At 38.2% G+C, this 17,972-nt stretch overlaps 1 protein-coding gene and 1 non-coding gene across 3 annotated transcripts in view; one reads left to right on the top strand and one right to left on the bottom strand.

The window, feature by feature from the left end:
* The window catches only part of SCFD2 (sec1 family domain containing 2), a 430,823-nt gene that overhangs the window by 263,847 nt on the left and 149,004 nt on the right, over positions 1 to 17,972 (bottom strand). The gene's annotated exons all lie outside the window — the stretch shown is intronic.
* LOC116548861 lies at positions 3,370 to 3,510 on the top strand. The gene has a single exon (XR_004267574.1). It is a non-coding gene; the product is annotated as a U4 spliceosomal RNA (small nuclear RNA).

Genomic DNA, 17,972 nt, shown 5'->3' on the forward strand with positions numbered 1-17,972 from the left:
CCAAAGTCTCGGTCAAGGTTAAAACCTCCAGTAGAGGAAAACCAGATTTTCCCCCACCCCCTTGGCACATAAATATTATGTGCTACAAATATTAAGGCAGATTTTCCCATCTAGGATATCACCATGCCATGCCCACCCCCTTCCCAAGCCCTAGTGACAGCTGGCTGGGGCCTAGGACAGCCAGTGCCCCTGGGCCGGTGGCCACAAGTTCTGTGAACCCAGTAGATGCTGTGCAAGTGCAGAATTTTTTTTTTTTTTTTTTTTGGGGGGGGGGGGGGAGGGAGGGGCCAAATGCAGAATTTTTTATGTGAACCTACCACTATGTGAAAAAGGATGGGATGCACATAAGAAATATGCACACACACAGAAAAATGCATAAAAAAGAATCCGATTCTGAAGTCATCTAATAGGGAAGAAATGATCTCCATGAGCAGCTGATTTAAAGATGATAGACTGGAAATATGGCATTAGCTTCAGATGCAAAGAAGGGAGAGGGTGTAGATCAATGTTATGGAAATTGTAAGATAGATTTAGTTCCTTTAGCAATGGAAATGGAAGAGTGGTAAGACACAAGGCAGAGAAGGGGCCAGATCATTCAGAGCGGTGTAGCCGGCCCATTGTGAGAACTTCTGCACTTCTGACATGGAAGTCAAAGGGTATGACCTTGTTTTAAAAGGCTTCTCATTTGGACTATGGTGAAGAGAATAAACTAGAGGGACAAAGGAGACAGGAAGTAATTTCAATAAACAAAGTGAGAAAAAGGGGACATGGATCAAGGAAGGAGCACTGAATGTAATGTGAACTGGTAAAATTTGCAAAGATTTTGAAGTTAAAGGCAGTGGTTTGTTGATGGACTGAATATGGAGTATAAGCAAAAGAGTCTAGAATTATTCCAAGATTTTTAGATGGAGGTTCAGAAAAGGATGGGTGTTTCAAAGGAAAAAACAGAGAAGACAAAATTGCTGTAAAATGTAAGAATGGGACAGATACAAATACTTCAGAAAGGAGGATTCTGAAGTCCTGGGCTTAGACAATAAAAGAGAACAGGACAACAAAAGAGAACAGAATTAATTGAAGGATTCTGGAGTGAAGAGCAAAGTAATGGCAAGTGTGAGAGGCAGGAAAGGTAGAAGAATGCACCAAAAAGACTTAATGGAGAGAATAAGCAGATGTAAAAAAATGCAAAGTTTAAGCTCCAAGTATCAGCATGTTTCCCAAAATGTATCCCTATAAGGGGCGCCGGCTGACATTCTGTGTCTGTGGAGTATACCATTCTCTGGTAGTGAGAAATAGTGAAGTCCTTGGAAGTGAAAACATTCTACAAACTTTCTCTTCTATTAAAAATGCCACTGGAGAAAAAAGCTGTGGTATATTCACACAGTGGAATACTACATAACAATGAGAATAAATGCTCTGTCATGTATAAAACCATAATACACATGAAACTCACAAACATAATGTATAATGGTGGAAGCCAGAAAAAATATATAATTATATCCATGTAAAATACAAAAGCCAGGGGAAATGTATCTAGGTTTTCAGAAGTCCCTACTCCTTAAAGGGAGGGAGTAACCGGGAGAGAGCAAAAGAGGGGCCTCCAGGGTTGCTGGGAATCTTCCAGGTTGAGCTGGGTGCTGATTACACAGCTGTCTTCAGTTAGTAAAAATTCATTGAGCTGTACTTTTCTATATTATATTGACTTCTATAAAAAGTTTTTAAAATGCCATTAAACCCGGCCATATTTCCTGTGTCCTGGGAAGAACAGAGCTATCTACTTAGAGCTCTTATTACAGATTAGCATTTATCCAAAGTAAGAGCAGGAAAACATAAGAAGCTTACCGGATTCATCAAATAATCTCATTCAGCTACAAGTACCTTTGGCTAGGGAGATAGGGAAAGGCCTTGATTTCAGAGGATGGAAAGAACAACTTTCAATGGACGCTCAGTTTAAAACACGCATATGTTTCAGGGGAGATATAAACTTTTTTGTAATGTTTTTTCCCATCTCTCGGGAAATGATGTTATGCTGTGCTTCAAACACAACTGCCAAGTTTAAGAGGCTGTTTTCTGTAAACAGGCCAGCTGGGCCATAAGTTGCACGAAACCAGGGACAAGCAACTTCCTCAGAGAGCAGAACAGAACACCACAGGGGATTGGGAACGATGCATCCAATAAAACCGCCAGTCATTCGTCTTTATCTGGCCACATTTAATGATCTAAGAACTCTTGTTGTCATGTTATCATCAATCAATTACAATGATTGAGCAGCCTCTAAAAACCCAGAGTTTTTAAAATGCAACTATCTGTGACCTAAATTTCCTGCTGAATTCTGTTGGCCCCAGGTTAGGCCTGTTTGTCTATCATCAAGGGAGCCAATAAAAATAATAAAAACAGGTCAATACTGGGCTTTCCAAAGCTTTTATAAAAATCTTCACACTTCTCCAACCAGTGCCAACTCAGCATGTCCACTCTTTGCTTGAGCTCTTGGTAAACGCTGCCCCTAATTACAACTATTTCACAGAATGTATACATTATCTAAACACCTGGGAGTTTTTTTGTTTGTTTCATTTTTCTTTCTCCCTTGCTTGCTCCTTTTTAGTCTGGCTAAGCAACAATTTTGCAACTCTGAGCAGGCAAGATAAATGATGTCATTTTGCTGTATTCCGCAAAGGAACTACATTTTGGCAAATTAGGGAATCTATGAGAAGCTGAGAATCTAAATTTTAGCTATCTCAATGGAGAATGTGATACTGCACTCCCAAGCCTGTGCTAGAATCTGACTTCCAAGATCCACAGAACAAGCAGAGACTACCGAATGTTTAAGGAGGAGGGAGAAAATGGCCAGTAAAAAAGGACAGTTTAAAAGTCATCTGTAGAAATCATGGCAGTTGTCTTAAGGGCTATTTCAACACATTTCCTATCACTTGTTTGGGAAGTAGGAGAAGGGCATCTCAATGGCTGAGGCCTCTAGGTCCCTTATAAGAGTGACCAGCAACACGGAAATTCTATTCTGTAACAAAGCACCATTCCTCACACGCGGAAACCTGCGGGCCCAGTGCAGCCAGGACAAGGCCCTGGAGTCCTCTTCTACAAGCATCCCAGCCAGAAGCTCTGCAAGTTAGACCAGCATATTCAAAAGCAATTCTGAAATGTTCTCTGCTCGAACGGAGAAGTCTGGACAAGCTCCAGAAAAGGCTTGAGTGCTGGAATCAGGGCCCAAAGTCAAAATCATGAAAGTACGAAATTGCCTTTAGGGGTTTCTATTTTCCTTTCTCTCAGTTTGGCCCTCCCATGTCCCCACCCAGAACTCACTGGATTCTTCCCAGCACCAGCAAATGAACCATCCCTCCTCTAAGAAACGAATGACTGAGCTTTGCGCAGTGGCAGTATCACAGCCAATGAGGTTTATCCAAGGCGCGATTACTGCTTGTTGAAAACTTTTCCCAATACCCCGCCATGACGACTTGAAATATAGTCGGCATTGGCAATTTTTGGCAGTCTCTATGGGGACTGAATTTAAAAAAAAAAAAAGAGAAGAAGAAATGAATGGCTGGATGGCTGCATTTAGAAAGAGGAAAAGAGGTCAGGCCCAGTGGCTCACACCTATAATTCCAGCACTTAAGGAGGCTACGGCAGAAGGATCACTTGGGGTCAAGAGTTTGAGACCAGCATGGCCAACATGGCAAAACATCATCTGTAGTAAAAGTACAAAAAAATTAGCTGGGCGTGATGGCAGACACTTGTAATCCCAGCTACTCAAAAGGCTGAGACACGAGAATTTCTTAAATCCAGCAGGTGGAGGTTGTAGGGAATCAAGATCACACCACTGGACTCCAGCCTGGGTAACAGAGCAAGACACTGTCTTGGTGGGGTTGGAGGGGAGGGGAGAGGAGAAAAGAGAACCAAAGAGGAAGTGAGATGACTCTTTAATGGTTAAATTTCTGGCTTGTTGGTAGTTCAGCAGAATTTGGCACCAGAAGACTTTCTGGATCTCTTGAAATAACATTTTAGGGAAATGAACTGAAAGGTACTTCATCTTCTCCTCCTCTTTTAAAAATGCACACGTGTAGATTCAGAAGGAACATCTCATTTCCTTAAAGGAATAATATGAAAGGCTGTAATTGAAGACTGCTATACCTCTTAACCATAGCAAGGCATTTAGCATCTCTGGGTCTCAAGTTCTTGATAAAAAGGAAGATAATACCATGCACCTCACCAGGCTTTCATGGAATAGAAGTGAGATGAACACTCCATAAAGTATTGCATATTTGTTTTACTGCTACTATTTTATTACCTTCTCCAAAAGGATGCTTCTGTTTATTTAGAGAGAGGCCTGGTGTGCAAGGTATATTTATGTTTCTCTAAAGATTCACCTGTCCACTGCCCCCAAATGCTGAGTCTTCACCACTTGTTCCGTGGAGCCCCTGAGCGACCGCTGCACTGCCTCACTCCACACCGCCAAATCCTTCAGACGTCCCTCAGGACCACCTTGACACGGTCACATCACCCCCTTACAGTGTGCGCCGCGGTAGCTCTGCGCACCTAGGTCCAGCCCAGCTACTCCCACGGAGGCTCTGGCGTCCCTTGTAGCCACCAAGAAGACCCAGAGAACACATCTAGAAGTAAGGAAAGTATCAGCAGGGCATGGTGGCTTATGCCTGCAATCTCAGCACTGTGGGAGGCCGAGGCGGGTAGATAACTTGAGGACAGGAGTTCAAGACCACACTGGTCAACATAGCAAAATCCCATTTCCATTAAAAATACAAAAATTAGCCAGGTGTGGTGGCATGCCTGTAATTCCAGTTACTCAGGAGGCTGAGGCAGGAGGATCGCTTGAACCTGGAGATGGAAGTTGCAGTGAGCCGAGATCATGCCACTACACTCTAGCCCGGACAACAGAGCAAGACCCCAGAGTCTTTAAAAAAAAAAACAAAAAAACGAAGGGCAGTGTAGTCATTTCTTATTTCCTTATGAGAGACTTTTAGATCAATGAGAAAGAAGACTACAGAGAACTGACAGATAAATTCCTCACCAGCTTCTCCCTTACAAACTATTACAAGCAGCAACAATGCTAGAACAAGCTGTGTTTTGTGGCGCCCTGGCCAGCTCAGTAGTGCAGCCCCCGGAGTGTGCTTTTCTTCCTTCCCTAACTCACTCTCCTTGTTCCCTCACTCTTGCTGCTCCTGGATTCCACCCACATTTCCGTTTAAGCATTACCATGAAAATTTTGCCTCAACTCTGTTTCCTAGGAAAACACGATGAAGATACTTAGAGGATGGCACAAGGGTGAATTCGGCAAATAGAAGCTTCCTGAAGTCACTGAGCTGTTTTGAGTTTGAGTGGGTTTGTGTACGTGTGCATGCACTGTCTCTTCAAACATATAGTTGCATAAATTTTGAAATAGAAAATCCTTGAAGAAAGGGAAAGAAAATCCTTGCCTATCTTTATATGATTAATGAAAAACAAACACTAACCGGAGTGATTTTTTTTTTTTTTTTGAGACGGAGTTTCGCTCTTGTTAACCAGGCTGGAGTGCAATGGCGCGATCTCGGCTCACCGCAACCTCCGCCTCCCGGGTTCAGGCAATTCTCCTGCCTCAGCCTCCTGAGTAGCTGGGATTACAGGCACGCGCCACCATGCCCAGCTAATTTTTTGTAGTTTTAGTGGAGACGGGGTTTCACCACGTTGACCAGGATGGTCTCGATCTCTTGACCTCGTGATCCACACGCCTCGGCCTCCCAAAGTGCGGAGTGATTTTTAAAAAAAAGAATCTCCTTGTTGTTGTACACCTGATGGGTGTAGAATGGAATCTCCACTCCCCGCGCTGACTTGCACAGCCCTAGTGACCAGCTCTGCCTTCCTCTCCTTTTATCTAGTACTGCTCTTGCTCCCACCCCCACTCTTCCCTTCTGTTTGCTTCAGCCACTTTGGCCTCCATTCACCCAATTACTCTTCTCGGCTATATATTTCTCTACAGACCTTCTCATCATCTTACTTACTATAGGTTTTACTCATTTATTTTGGTTATTGTCTGTCTTATTTCACTAAAATACTCAGGGAGACCAGGATTGTTGAGTGTTTTGCTCATTGCTCTAGCCCCAGTATGTAAGACACACTTGATATACAGCAGGAAATCAAAATTTATTGAATGACTGGATGACTGAATAAATGAAGTCTCTAAATATTGACCCCTACAAGATACGATTTTCTCCAAGTCATCTTTTCTCACATGTAGTCTTTTAAGTTGCTGCAGTAAAATATAAATGACATAGAATTTGCCATCTTTATCATTTTAGGTGTACTTTCTATCTGTATGCATTTGACTATTCTTGCTACTGCATAGAAGTGGTAACGTATAATATTCATCCTTTTGTGTCTGGCTTACGTTATTCAGCATGTCTTTAAGATTCATCCATGTTGTAGCATGTGTCAGAATTTCACTCCTGTTTAAGGCTGAATAATATTCCACTTTGCATATATACCACATTTTATCGATTCATTTGTCAACTAATACTTAGATTGTCTCTACTTTTCAGATATTGTGAATAATGCTGCTATAAACACTGATGTATTAGATATCTTTATAAAGATGTAAAGATGTATATTTATATGTTTTTGGTATAAAAAAATAAAAAGGAGACCTCATAGGTCATGACATTGAACCTTTGTCAATATACAATCTTTCTTTTTGTGGCAAAAAGAAAAAAATCTGTGAAACCACCGGCTGCTTGCTAGGTAGAAGTCATTCACTCTGCATTGGTAATGACAGGTATACCCTTACTTCATGCTTTTGAAATGGACCTGCCTTATAAGAAAGTACATAAAGAGAATGGAGGATTGAAAGATACAACAAAAAGAGATAAATCTGGAAGTTACAAGAAGAAAAGTAAGACAAACATAACCCAATTCTCTAGCTTAAAAAAAGGTAAAGTTAGTGAAAATAAGGAAGAAAGATTATGGTAACCTGAAGTAAAACAAAGTATTTTCCTCACTCCTGCTGCAAGTGGTAATACATGAACACAGAAAGCAATGTGGCACCCATCCACAACCAAGGCACCAGCAATCAACACTTGGATTAAAGATAACACAAGGACCAGAGATCACATTCTGAGGATCAAAAGATGCTGTAATATCAAAAATGTCCACAAAAAAAAAAAAAAAAGCCTCCACTTACTGAATTCTTTGCAATCTAGGTCCACATACCAAGATAAAGCACTCTTCAACTTGTTTTATGGTTTCAGGTCTAACATTTAGTCTTTAACTCATTTTCAGTTGATTCTTGTGAGATATACAAAAGTGTTCAATTTAATTCGTTTGCATCTGATACACAGTTTTCCCAACACCTTTTATTGAAGAGACCATCCTTTTCCTACTGTGTGGTTTGGGCATCTTTGGCAAATATCAATATTCTGAAAATTCATGGGTTCATTTCTGGATTCTCTATTCTGCTTCATTGATGAATGAATGATATTTAGGCCAGTATCATGCTATCGTAATTACTGTAGGTTTGTAAAATAGTTTGACAGCAAGTAGTGCAGTGCCTCCAGCTTTGTTCTTTTTTGCTCAAGATTGCCTTGGCTAGCTACATAGTAAAGAAATGAATAGTATTTCACTGTGTACATATTTACCACATTTTCTTTATCTGTCCATCTATTGATGTACATGCAGGCTGATTCCATAACTTGGCTACTGTGAATAACCCTGCATGAACATGAGAGTGCAGATCTCTCTTCAACATAGCAATTTCATTTCCTATGGATATATGCCCGAAGTGGTATTGCTAGATAAATGATAACTCAAAGTATTTTGAGGAGCCTTTGCATAGTTTTCTATAATGGCTGTATGAATTTATGTACCCACCAACAATGTGTAAGAATTCCCTTTTCTGCATATCCTCACCAACACATATTTTTCTGTTGTTTTGATAACAGCCATTCTAATATAATGATATCTCATTATGGTTTTAATTTGTACTTTCCTAATAATCAGTGATTTGGGGCCTGTTTTTCATTTTCTTTGTTGGTCATTTGTATACCTTCTTTTAAGAAATATCTGTTCAGGCCCTGTTCCCATTTGTGGCCCATATATGATCTATTCTGAAGAATATTCCATGTGCAGTTGAAAAGAATGTGCATTCTGTTGCTGTTGCATGTAATGTCCTGTATAAGTTTGTTAGGTCTATTTAGTCTAAAATGTAGTTCAAGTTCAATGTTTGCTGATGAATTTCCTCTTTGGATAATCTTCCCTTGTTGAAAGTCAGGTATTGAGGTCTCCTACCATTAGTATATTGCAATTTATTATCTCTCTCCCTTCATATCCTTTAATATTTACTTTATATATTTAGGTGCTTCAATTTTGGTATAATATAACAGTTATATTCTCTTGATGAGTCTACCTTTTTAGCATTGTATAATGTACTTCTTTGTGTCTTTATAGTTTTTGACTTGAAGCCTATTTTTTCTAATATAAGTACAGATGCCCCTTAACTTACAATAGTGTTATATCCTGATAAATCCATCATAAGTTGAAAATACTGTAAACAATGTAAATCAAAAGTTCATTTTTGACTTATGATATTTTCAACTTACCATGGGTTTATTAGGATGTGTCCCATCATAAGTCAAGAAGTATACTGGATATGCATTGCCTTTGCACCATGATAACATCAAAAAATCATAAGTAAATCAAAAGTCAGGAACCATTTGTATAACTAACCCTGGGGTTTTTTGATTTCGATTTGTGTGGAATATCTTTTTCCATCCCTTCACTATCAGTCTATGTGTGTCCTTAAAAGTGAGGTAGTCTCTTATAGGCAGCATATAGTTGGGTCTTGTTTCTTAATCCATTCAACTACTCTGTGTCTTTTTATTGGAAAATCTAATCAATTTACATTCAAAGTAATTATTGATAGCTAAGGACTTCATATTGCCACTTTATAATTTGTTGTCTGGTTGTTTTGTAGATACTCCATTTCTTTCTTCCTCTGTTCCTGTCTTCCTCTGTTCCTGTCTTCCTTTGTGGTTTATAGTCTCCTCTAGTGGTATGCTTTGAATCCTATTTCAGTTTTGTGCTGCTTCTATACATTTTTGCTTTGTAGTTACCATGAGGCTTAAGTAAAATGTTACAAGCTACTAACTCTGATCACATACAACTCTCACTTTTACTCCCCATGCTCATACCATATAGACATACACATATCATGCAGCAGGTTCAGATCCCTGTGACTTCAATAGAATTATCAACTAAAGAATACAAATTATATATAAAATGTTTAAAGAAATAAAAGATGAAAGCAAAATAATTAAGGTATGAATAAGGAACTATCAAAAATTACCTGATATTTTAAAATAAGAAGAGTTTTTAAAAGTGAAAAACATATTTGAAATTAAAAACTCAAATACTGACTTCAAATACTAAAGAGGAAAATAATAAAATGGGATACATCTGAAGATACCAACAAAACCATGGCAAAGAAGTAAAAGACAAAAATATGGAAATAACATTGAATGTGAAGGTCTAAAACATGTTTAATTAGAGTTCCTAAATAAAAAAACGAAGAGGAGACATAATGCTAAATGATATATGAGAATTTTCTAAAACTGAAGAAAAACATAAAACCACAGAAACAGGAAATACAATGTGTACCAAGCAGGGAAAATTTAAAGATATCCAGAATTAGACATTATAAGATTATAATGAAATTGTAAAAAATATATACATACACATCTGAAAAGCAGCCAAAGAAAAATGGATCACATACAAAGAAACTGACATTACAGTGACTGCAGATGTATCAATAGCAACAATCCAAGCTGAAAATAGTAAAATAAATAATATCATCAAAGTTTTAGTCATCTTTGTGCATTTAGCTTCTATTATAGTGCCAAGTACACCCCAAAATGATCCAAAAATGCTGGTCTAATAAACCAACTACTTCAATAAAATGATTAAATTGGGCACTGGGAAGAATGGAATGAGAGTCACATTAATGAAATCTGAATTCGCTTATTTCCTCATTCGTTAGAGTCCTGAAGTGAAGGAGGGTGCAACAGTAAATTCACCACAAAGTGGGAAACATCTGCTAATGTGAAGTAAGTCTTCATACCCCCACACCTCACCCCTTGTCATCAGTCAAAAGAAATGCCATTTATTCAGTGTAGTTAGCATGGAAGGTTTTTGTTTATAATAAAGATCTGTACCATCCATATAAATGTTTCTGCCTATGCAGTGCAGCGTAGGTGACTGTTTGCATGTTTGTGACAGACCACTGTTCCATATTGACTATAGAAAGTCTTACTCAGCGCTAATTTCAGTTTACTCTGGGGTTTCAGATTCTGCTGACTACAGATAAAATTTTTCTCTCCCAACAATGGCTGCATACTTTAACCATCCCCACAGAATTCCACAGGAGTCTGAATTGAAATACAGAACTAACAAGGTACCCTAACAAATAGAAAAACTTCAAATCACTTTTAGAGTTAATAACTTCTCCACTTAGTTAAAAAGCAAATATTAGTATAGAAATATGTTTTATTTCTTAAAGCTATGTAATGTGATATATTTTAGTTTGGTTTAAATTTTGAATTTCCTGTTTTCAGGGACTAGGAAATTGGATGTTCAAATTCACTTGAGACAAAACTGTAATGTTTTCCAAATAATTAAAATATAATAAAAAATCCTACTAAATTTAAAATTGTATTTGTCCATGGAATGAGGCTAAAAATTATTTTAATCTGCAAGTAATTTGATGAGTTCATATGAAAACTATATGTTTCTGAAATTTTTTCATTTCCTTTAGCATTCATTATACACTGAAATTAATTCCTAATTGAAAATTGAAACTCCTAACTGAAATATCACCATAAATCAGATTTATATCTGTCATTAGTTTATTTATGCCTTATGATTTTTTTCAAAAAAGATTTAAAGCAAAAAGATTAATGACTAATTTAGGACACTTTGGCATCTTTAAATTTGTCTTCATGAATATTTTATTAAGCCTCATGGCTATAAGCCATGACAATTTCAAAATGGAAAAGCACACTAGCAGATAAGACAGCTGCCACTTTCAGTGACCTTGGATATATCACTTAGGCCCTCTCTTCATCTGTAAAATGGGAACACTGCAAAGAGGATTCCAAAGGTCCCTGGTTCTAGCTTTGCACATATGGAATCTTTATATCTCCTCAGTTCCTGACTTCCTTAATCATTCATTAAGGCTCTAGCCCCAAAACTGTGAATTTATAACCATTGTGATGGTTTTTCTCCCATTCCATTCTTTACACCTCTCTACCTGCCACATAGTTGCCCATTTTCAATTATTTTCTATCTATTCAAATGATATTTTTTACTTTATTTCACAGAACAGCCTCATTTCATTGAGGAAGTGTTCTCAATGGTGAAGATAATAATGGAATGTATCATGATAAAAATGTATCATTGAATACTTAGATTTCAATTAAAAAACATAGTCAAACTAGATAAATAGTAGTCTACCTACAAATAACTTCTTTCAAAAGTCTGCAAATTAAAGCATAAGTAAAATATATTTTGCCAAGTCTAAAAACACTGGATAGATTTTTAAGCAATACAGACAATACCCAAAGGAAATTTGTTTTCATAAACTGGTAGAATATAATACATAGCTCTGAAACACATAACTGAAACCCTCCTTAAGCCTCTTAGCGCTCTTTGGGAGTGAGCTGATGAGATACCTTGGGGAGGAAATGAACTGTTACCTTGGCCAGACAACTTAGCCAACACAGAAACACTCTCACTCTCACCACACCTTAAAATTGCCTCTGCTTTCCACTATGAGCTTAAAGAAGGGACCTAAATAGAAAGGAATAACTACCATGCTAAGCAAGTGGCAGCTGAGAGACAAAGCCTTCTAGACTACTGTTCTGACTGCACTGTGAGAAAACTGACAGGTGGGTGGATCAGACAGCAAAGGTTTTGGCCAGGTGCACTGGCTCACGCCTGTAATCCCAGCACTTTGGGAGGTTGAGGTGGGCATATCACCTGAGCTTGGGAGTTTGAGACCAGTTTGGCCAGCATGGTAAAACCCCATCTCCAGTAAAAATACAAAAATCAGCCGGGAGTGGTGGCAGGCACCTGTAATCCCAGCTACTCAGAAGGTTGAGGCAGAAGAACCACTTGAACCTGGGAGGCAGAGGTTGCAGTGAGCCGAGATCGTGCCACTGCACTCCAGCCTGGGTGACAGAATGAGATTTTGTCTCAAAAAAAAAAAAAGAGAGAGAGAGAGAAACAAGTTTTAAACAGTTAGATAAAATGTACTTCTTCCTCATCTGTTTTCTGTTCCCTTCTTGTTAGCTTTTCCTTCCTCCTTGTCCTTTTCTTCACCCATTCATTTTTACATTTGTTTAACAAATGTGTGTTCAGGCACTGAGTGCTACATAGAAGAGATACATTGGTGAATAAACAACATAGTTCATCCCATTATAAAGATTAGAGTCTAGTGGGGAATAGAAGCATATAAGCAGACAATGGCAAAACAGAGTCAGTCAAAGACAGTAAATAGCATCCCTGGTGTTACAGGAGTATATGCTTGAGGTACCCAATCCACAATTGAGGTATCAGGTAAAGAAAGCTTCCTGGAGGAAGTAAAGACCATGCAGAACCTGAAGGAGAGAGGACAAAGAGTGGGCTAGGAGAAGGGAGAGGGGATTAAGGTTTATTTATTTGTTTGCTTTGTAATTTAAATTGAGCAAAAAAGTAAAAATTAAAAAAATAAGATATGAAAACTAATATTTAGCAGGATTAAAATAAGAACATGCCTAAACTTTGGGACCCTTATGAAATCTTCCATCTTTCTTACATTTTGGCCATTAGGATGATGGAAACAACTTAATAGTTATAAAGCAACACCTTTCAGAACAAAGTTGTACTAGCTTCCGTTGCTTCATTCAGAAGTGGCCTGAATATATAACAGGCTACATGTTCTTGGCTTCATATCTGCATAATCTGAGCAAGCACATACAACAGTTAATCCAAGCAAAGACGATGACATAGCCAGTTTCATCAGCATTAGCTAACAAATGCCTTTCAGAGTCTATAAAATTGACTAGAAAATGTAACCTACTCCTAGAAACATATCCCATTTAAAAATGTAATTTATGTCACTGACTTTCAGTACTATAATGAGTGGTAAAGGCCATTTTATTGGAGATTGTTTCTTGTGCCCAAATATTCTATTTTCCTTACATCATTTAGTAACATAACCACCTGTTAACTTGGTACGTGGCTACCTAGGGAAAAAGACTACATTTCCCACCAGTCCTTGCAACTAGATGTCATGGAAGTGAGATCTAGCCAATGGGAGGGTGAGAGATATGGTGAAATGTACAATTTCTGGGTCATTACCTTAAAGGGAACATACTGTACCCATCTGTTCCTCTCTCTTTCTTTCTTTGATCTCTGGAATCAGGAAATAATTGCAAGAGCTGAAACAGCTATTTGGGACCACAAAATGGAAATAGCATAGACAGCAGAACAACAGTAACTGGAACCCTCATACCAAGAAACTGCATTGCCAGCTCTACACCACTGATGGAGATTTTTACGTGAGAAAGAATAAAATTTCTATCTTGCTTTTATCTACTGTATTTTAGGGTCTTTTTACTTGTTTTAATATACCCTGGATGCTCATGAAACAATCTTTCTACCAGCTACAAGAGATTAACTTTCCTGGAGAGCAAGCATTCTTTGTAGTTGGAATTGCTGTGATGAATTTGATGCATGTCTTTGCTAGAGAGAAAAAGCATTTAGAAAAAAACAAATGAAATATAAAAATACTTTCCCTAAATAGGAGCCAGTGAACATTACCAATAGCTAATTGACTCTCATACATTATAGACTGATAAGAGAGAAAAATATTTTTCATTTACTTTAGGCCACAGGGGCTGACTCAGTGAAACACGCAATCCAAAGAGAAATATAGAGAGTAACAAAATTCTTTTGAAATGATAATCCTTTGTGATATTAAATTTAAGATAAGTAAACTGTATAGCAACCATATAACAAAACACCTTATCTTATACCCTTAGGTTCTAGTAAACCATGGTAATTTTAATCTAAAATAATACTTTGCATCAGCAAACCAACAGAATGGCATCCTTGAAAATGCTTCTCTGAATAGGAAATATTTTAGGTATATTACAGAAGTAAGTAACTCTCATCTGCTTTGAATTATAATAATAATTATAATGCATTTGTTTCATTTCAAGTGGCACTCCATTATGCAAATGCTTTCACAAATTAAAATACGTTTCTGAGATTTAAAAAACTCAGTTGACCTTGTAGAGAAAGGGGAGAAAAGCTTCCCAGGAAGATCCAGGGACTGTGCTAGACTCTATGGATACCAAGAAGATATTATCCTCAACTTCAAAGAGTTCAAAGTCTAATGGGGGAAGGAATGATAGAAGGACAGGCCCTGAGACCCAACCGTAATGCAGTATAGATTTTCCCTAGCAGGTGCTATGTACGAGCACAGAGGAGAAACTGATCCTGTCTAGAGAGAAGACTGGAAATCTTTACAGAGCAGGTAACATGGAAGGTAGGTCTGAAAAACAAGGCTTTTTACATGGCATCTTCAGGAGTGAAGGGTCAGCACTGGGAGGCCAGGGTAGAGGTTAGCAACCTGAGTGATATGCCCCTCTAGATGCTATCCCTCTAGAGGGCATCTAGAAATGGGGGTGGGGTATATCCTGTTGACACTACAACTAGGAACACTATAGGCATTTACTATGGAAGATGGAAAGTAGGGCTGGGACACTAAATATCCTTCAATTATCAAGACAGCACTGCACAACAAAGAATTGTGCAGTCTAAAATGTCAATTGCATCTCTACAGAATTAAGGTAGTTGAAGTTATGTGATGGGATAAAAGACTACAAAGGTAAAAAGCCTCTTCAAAATGGCATCTATAATTTCTCCTCCCCTCTTTTCCAATAAGTAGCCTTTACTTCCAGTGCAGAACCATATTGATTGCACATTCTACATCTAAGGGAGCAGAGTTCAAATAATAGATAGCATAGATTGTATATTTATTATGACAATTTTCTAGCAGAAGCAATGGGGTATCTTGAGGAAGGGAAGCTTTTCTTATTCCTATAAAGGTGCCATATGAACTAGAAGCAGTCCTGTGTGTTTTCTAACTCCTAAACCGTACAAGGAAAACTGGTTCTAGTGAGGAAGTGGTGGTTCTGATGGATATGGATAGAAAGAAGACAATAGGGGAGATAGTCTCAAGAATGAGGGAGATGGTCTCATGTTTCATTGTGTCCCACTCCAGTTTATGAAAAGTGCTAAAGATCAAGAGCTGCAACTAGCCTTTAGTCTACCAACATTCAACCACATGAACATGCTCTCTCCCAAGCCCCAGGGACTGGCTTCTGTTCTCAAGATTAAATGGAGAAGGCCTTGGCAGTCATCATCTATTGTACCTAGTCCTGGTCCCAGGTTCCAGACTGCTATATAGTGCTGCTCTTAACATTCTATTATAGGCTCCAAGCTTCCTGCTTCCTAGTCTCTCATGTTGACTGTTGTTTTGTTGCAGGTTCCTACCTCCAACCAAAAGAATCCTGCAAGTACCCAAAACAGCAAAGGTATCAAATATAATTTCTTAAAACTCTTTTTATTATCTAAGTTAAACTGGAATTACTCTAAGATATTATTTTAAGCTACTGTTTTAGTTACTAGGAGTAATAAAATGCATACACATACACATATATGACACTGTTTGAAGATATTTAAATTTAACTGTAATTACAATCTTTAACTAAGACTCTCAGACTTTCTTAAAGCTCTTTCTAAGGTTAATTAGTAACCAATAAACAATCTTCAAAATAAAAGCATAACATATAAAAGTTAATAAAACTGGCTCCAAGTTAATTAAATTTATTTTCCTTCAGAAATAACCTGCCCTCCTTCAGATGTAACATGGATAACTTTGTGAAAACAAGGCAGAAAACAGTGAAATGTGCAATCCAGCAACTACTAACACACAAAAAAATCAGAGGGATATTCTGCTTGATAAAAAAATCCACACGGTAGGTCTCATTCTACAGTCAGCACTTTTCTAACTTTTGTTCAAGTTGTGATCATGAAAACAGTGCTTAACATTGACTTAGCTCTTGACTGCGTGCCAGGTAGCATCTCACATGCTTTACATGTATGAACGCATTTGATCTTTACAACAGTCCTATGAGATGGTGCTATTATTATCCCAGTTTTATAGTCTGAGCCTTTCCCACCCTTCAAGATCTGGTTTAAATTTCACTTCCTCACAAATAATTTCTTAATTGTTTCCACCAATTCATATTATTTTCTACCTCCCCCTTTTTCCACTATATTAAGTATATCTCTTACAGGACTTACCATAGTTCACCCTAAAGCTCTTGCTTCTCTTTCTCATCATTACATCACAAGTTTCTGGGGAGGCACACTCTGTCTTATTCACTTTTGTATCCCTACAATGCCTAGCAGAGATTCTTGCACAAAGAACATGCCCAGAAAATGTTTGTGGAAGTTACTTATACTAGCATTAATATGGGAGAAAAAGGAAGAAAGGAATTTAGCAGTAGCTCTAAAAACAAAGAGTCGTGAATAAAAAGTAACAAGCAATTATTCTGTTTCTGCAGATGAGAGAACAAAAGAGATCACAGAGATCAAAAAAAGAGATGAGAGAACAAAAGAGATCACAGAGATTTTGAGATAAAACATTTAATTATTAGGTAAACATTAAACCATAATTATACAGAAAGAAAATACAGGTGAATGGTTACATAATCTTTAGTGGTAGAAGACCTACACAGGATACCAAGAACAAAATCAACCAGCAAAAGAGAAGAATTAAATAAATGCTCAAGGGAGCTAGCTTTGACTTAGGCTATATGGTTTCCATTCCCTATTTGCTGTTTGTAGAGTCAGTTTATTCATCTGTAAAATGGGGATGATAACAATACCTGATTGAGACAGTTGTACAGTAGAATGAAGAAGATAATGACTACAAGGATCTCAACACAATGCATAACATAATGTCTTCCACAAACATTTCAAAACAAACCAATTAAAGAAAAGATGGAGTTGACTGTAAAAAGAAAAAAGTATGCTATAAAAGTATCAATCAATAAAGCAATCAGTATCAAATGACAAACAGAAACAAAAAGATTGCTATCATAAATATATGAAAAGCTTGTACAAATTAACAGGAAGATTAAAATTCCAATTTAAAAAAAAAAAAAGGAGATCCAAGATGGCTGAATAGGAACAGCTCTGGAGTGCAGTTCCCAGCAAGAAAATAGAAGGCAAGTGATTGCTACATTTCAAAGACCGGGAGATTCCCAGGAGAAAAAATGGCATGAGTCTCCAGCATGGCTGTTTCAGCCGGCGCAGTGGATCTCCACACAAAAACTCACACAAATCTGGGCAGCTGTTTCAACTGGCAACTGGAAAACCCAAGTGACAGAGTTGCCCATTCAACTGAAAAAAAAGGGGGCTGAAACAGGGAGCCAGGTGATCCCGCTCGGTGGTTCCCACCACCACAAAGACCAGCAATCTGAAATGCTCTGGATTGAGAGTTTCAAAGCAAGCACAACTGGACCCAGGACAGTCCAGCTCTGGGGTAGCAAGGGCATCCGCCATTACTGAGGCAGTCCACCACTACTGAGGCAGTCCACCATTACTGAGACAGTCCACCATTACAGAGATACTCTTCCATTACTGAGAAAGTTCTCACTATACCTCTATAAACAAAACTGCAAGGAAGCTCACACAGCAGCTAGGCAGAGCCCACAGCAGCTCAGCAACGCCTCTGCTGGCAGACTGTGACTAGGCTGCCTCCTCACTGGGCAGGGCATCTCTGAAAAAAGGCAGCAGCATGTCAGGAACTTACAAATAAAGCCCCACCTTCCTGGGACAGAGCACCTGGGAACAAATGGCATTTATGAGTT

This window comes from Sapajus apella, unplaced genomic scaffold (genome assembly GCF_009761245.1).
Source record: "Sapajus apella isolate SASKATOON/1434 unplaced genomic scaffold, GSC_monkey_1.0 scaffold5, whole genome shotgun sequence".
In the NCBI taxonomy this organism is placed as follows: Eukaryota; Metazoa; Chordata; class Mammalia; order Primates; family Cebidae; genus Sapajus; species Sapajus apella.